The following is a 4,993-nucleotide window of genomic DNA, read 5'->3' on the forward strand; positions in this document are numbered from 1 at the left end:
GTGTGTGTGTGTGTGTGTGTGTGTGTGTGTGCGCGCGCGCGCGCGCGCGCGAATATATATATATAGCACTGAATTGATGATATATAAGATATTTATATTTTTTTAATTTTGAAATCTTTTTTTATTAATTAAATAGGTAAATAGGTTGCTAATAAAGCATCCCATTTGACGTTGCGATTAACCACAGCTACTGCGTAGAGACTGATATTTAAAGTATAAAAAAATTTTTATACTGGATCAATTCATCGGAAAACTTTATATTAGATCGACTAATTAGTAACGTGAGCAATCGGTCTCGCTCATGTGTCTTTATACCAGAAATAATATCTGTACATGAAATCAAATAAAAATATAAAAATTTAAGAAGATGCAGCATTTTTCATTGCATGTAGATCTTTTATATACTTTATAAATATTATGTATATTATAGCATAGAAGTACTTTTGGCTAAGAAATATAATAAGTTTAGAAATATAAAGTATTTTTTCAAATAATTTATAATGTCAAAATATAAACAATTTTTTTAATATTAAGAGAAATTTTTGTTTTTAAATTTTTGTTTTGGGATTAAAAATTTGATTTACTTAGCGGATTCCCATGACTCTTCTTTTCATGAAAATCTGGAATTCATTGAAATAAAAAAACAGCTGCGAATAATGCACAAGTTGAGCATTACAGCCTAGAGAAGAAAAAATTTTCTTTTCCCACACTAAAAATTAAAACGAAGAATCTAGTATCTGCTCGTAAACATCGCTCCGAGATAAACTAGAAATCGAAGAGGTGCACGTGCACAAGCGACGGGATCAAAAAAACACCAAGTTTGTGCTCCTCGGACACTGTGGCTAAAATAATAATAAATATGTTGGATAATAAATACATTGGAAGCGTAAGACCGGCGCCAAAATATTTTTTAACAGTCAAGTCGCGAACGATTCTCACGAGTCCGTGATCTAAAACCTAAGACACGACATGCATGTTTAGGAGGTGGAATTTAGTGGTCCCGTACCGACGCTGCACGTGCGCTTCTTCGACGCACTGCACATGCGCCTTCTCGACGCACTGCACGCGCGGTTTTCTCATAAATTTTAAGATCATAAAATTAAGGATGACTTCCACACGCTATAGATTCCGATCAATGTCCTCTTCCACCTTTGACTTGATTAGAAAGCAAGAAATAAACTCCACTATCTAATTCATGGACCTATCCTCCACCAATCAGTGCGCTGATAATAATCGAGGGAGATTATTATAAAAAGCCCGATTCCGCGAGAGTGCTATTTTTTCGATTTCTCTTTAGGAGACGGACGTAGTCCGAAGATCTGATTTTTCTTTTTCCGGCCAATACTTGACTATTTAGAATTAGTGCGGGAGAAACTCTGTTCAATTCGCACTTGCTATCTAAATTAACATTTAGAATCAATGTTGGAGGAAGACATCGAGCTCGGACACCTGGTCGCAACCTCCAGCTACGAACCATCAGAATCTGCTAACAAGGCCCTTCGCTTTACTCTACCGAGCTTCTTTAACTAACACAGTAGTAACTCTCCACTTCATTCCTTCTCTTGTCCTCTTCATCTTTCTCACATTTCTTGTCGTATTTCATTTCATTGTTCTTTACCTATTCGAGTTCCCTCGTAATAGAAAATTAAAAAGGGGGAAATATTGCAATGCATTCTCGTGGTAACATTCCTCCTCGTCACCGCCGCACACGGGTTATCCGTCTTCGCCGACCGGTAGCCCGTGCCCGCTCGCCTAACATTGGTACATGTGAAGAATACCCGGTTGAACAAACCAGAAACACCCCGGAATTCGAAATCTCATATTCTCCTTCTCACGTTTCTGAGGACCTTACAATTAATCTTCTTCCAGATGACTTCTCCTCCATTTCCTCCTCCATCTTCGCCTTTACGTGAATTACCCTCTTATCCACCGATTCCTGCTATAGACACCGATCTTATCATTAATGATTATAATCCCGATCCTGTCCTCTTTCTTTTCCATAATATAATATTAACGAATTAATTTTTCACGATCTTTTCACATCTATCTCTGATGCCAACTGAGTCGTGATCCGAAGGAGTGGACTATCCCTTTTCCGTTCCCATGTCCTCTCTCTTTCTCTGACTACCTTCCTCTTTTATGATTCTCCTCCTTTCTTTATTCTGTTTCTCTTCTCCTTTTTGTCAGAAAATACATCCACACACAACATAAACCTATACGCAAACACATTATAGAATAAAGAACTAAAGAATTGTATTTTTATATAATTTTCCTAAGGAAAATGTATCAAATATTGCTTCGATTATAGTACTATTAAATTAAACCCTTATTTTTTGTTAATTTGACAAACCTCTCTTTATTTATTGTATTTATTATAAGCTCTCCCGCGGTTGCACTTCGCCCTCTTTCCAGTCATTTGGATTAAATTCCATGACCGAAAATCAGGACCGGCACATCTGACGTTAAAGTGGATCTTCCCGGCACACTGACCCAGTTTGGGCCCTTTAAATTAAAAGGTACGTCCAATTCGTGTTTCGCGGAGCACGAGTTAAGGTTTCCACTTCGTCCTCCATTCGACCCCCGGCTCGTTAGGAACCACAGGACGAAGCCTCCCGATTTGCGTCCTTCCCCATGGCTCCCTTGAGGTCCGGAACCTGGACACGACTAAATCGGTTTAATAATTCGGTTTCTATTGCGTTCACCTCCTCAGCTTCATGCATGCGGAGCTTGAACGTAACATTTGATATTTTCTCTTAATTTAAAAATAAATATACTTTTAGTATACGGTTATAATTGTGCATATACATATTTGTAAATCATATTTGTATGTCATATCCTTTAAATAAATTGTCATTCCAATACAAAAATATTTTTATTATGTACAAATGTACTTTCTATTCATTAATTTTGTATAAGTTTAGATTTTTTTTAATTCTTGATAGTTTAAATTAAAAAATACTCGACTATTTGTTCAAATAACATTTAAATACATATGTTTATCCTATATACTATTAACATTTTTTCATATCTCATACATTATTAGTATTGTTTTCTATGATATATATTTCCTTCTTATTAATCAGTACTTATAATTTTCCATATGTATTTTATTATTTCCAGAATTTTATATTTTTTATTGCTATATAATATTTTATTTTAATTATCAGCTACTTATTTATATAGATCGATTAGATAGATGTATCTTGAGAAATGAAAATTACAAAAGTGAGCAAATTCACTACAATAATTATAATTTCATTGATCAATACTTGGTAAATTCACTCATTTTTATGTTATTTCAAAATATACACAATCGATCCCAAGAACTGTTCTTTTATAGTTCTACTATAATATACATATAATATACATTTATTGTACTTAAAACGAAATAGATATAATTTTGACGTCAAAGATGCCGACAGCAAGTTGCGCTACTGTATATACTGTGATTCTAATTCCACCATGATAGCAACATGATGGCATCTTGAATTCATGCCAAATGAGTTCGAGATATTATCATGTTATTTTAAATAGTATAGTGTATCCGAAATTATGCTTAGATTATAGTTTCGCGTAGGAAGGCGTAAAGCCTATTCTACAATGTGTTCTTTGTTTTTTATATTTTTATCTTTTTTGCTTTTTTCTCCTTTACGTTTTATCAACAATTGTATTTCTTGTTTTTTTCGAAGTTCATTAACTTTTATCTCGAGCGATATAAAATATAAAACCGGATAAGAAGCAAAAAGATAAGATGTAAAAAATAACAAAAGGCAAGAAACAAGAAACAAAAACCACATAAAAGGTTTAAATCTTTGGCATGAGAGTAGAAAAATTACTTCATGGTTCATTCGCGTACTTAGACATAGTTTTTAGCGTAGTTAAGCGTATTTTCGGGCATAATTAGGCGTATTTTCTGGTGAAGTTTGCCGTATAATTTGGTTTTGATTGGCATTGTTTGGCGTACAAAACCATGAATCGGCTTACTTTGGCATAGAAGTAAAATTCTACACCGAACTACTTCCGTGTGTGTGTTCCAAACCGTATTTAGGAATAGTTCTTGGCGTATTTTGGCATAGAAATTTTTGCGTCAAGGTAATAATACATTATTACATTCATAACTTTTTTATTATATAAGTGTTGCATAAATGAGTATGCGTACTTATAATGTTAATATCTTATACATACATTGCTGCAGTGGCACAAATTACATTTTTTTCTCTACAATCGATGTCATCATCATTGATGACACACCGACACCGACCAGATCTCTGTGCTGTTAAAGACAATCGGTGCCTGCGGAAGTACGCGTAACTATTTAATTTAAATGATGAAGAATAAGAAACTGATAAACTAATAATAATTTCATGATTTATTAGCTTCGTAGATATGTATATATGTTTAAAACTTGATAATACTCGATTTATATTTAAAACTATGATTTTAATGTTCATCCGAATTTGATTACCAATAGAAATGATAACTCCACAGAAAAAATTTTAATTTTTCGGCAATATGTAGGATATTATAGCATTAAAAATATGCGTACTTATTTAAGCAGTTATATAATAAAAAATCACGAATTTAATAAAAAATTATCGAAATATTTATGTTAATAATCATAAATTTTTATTAATTATCGATAATGTCATCGTTCTTCAATTATCCCCGGGCCTTCAGGGTTTCATATTATATAGTAAATCGGAGTAGAGTAAACCTAATAAGGAAACCTATAAAAAAAATACATACTATCTACCAAGATGATGTGGAAGTGATAGCATTTTATCATTTTCTTTCTGTAAAAAGTATGAAAGAAAATTATTTTCTTATATATGATTTGTACTGTGATGTTCGCAACGATTATTTTAAAAACAATTCTTAGTCCATTCACTTATTACTTAAGTAAGTAACGCTTATATACAGAAATAATGAAAAAAAAGAAAAATATTTTATGAAAAAAAAATTTCTAAAAATTATAAAAATTTAATAAAAATAA

This window comes from Atta colombica, unplaced genomic scaffold, assembly GCF_001594045.1.
Source record: "Atta colombica isolate Treedump-2 unplaced genomic scaffold, Acol1.0 scaffold43, whole genome shotgun sequence".
Lineage (NCBI taxonomy): Eukaryota > Metazoa > Arthropoda > Insecta > Hymenoptera > Formicidae > Atta > Atta colombica.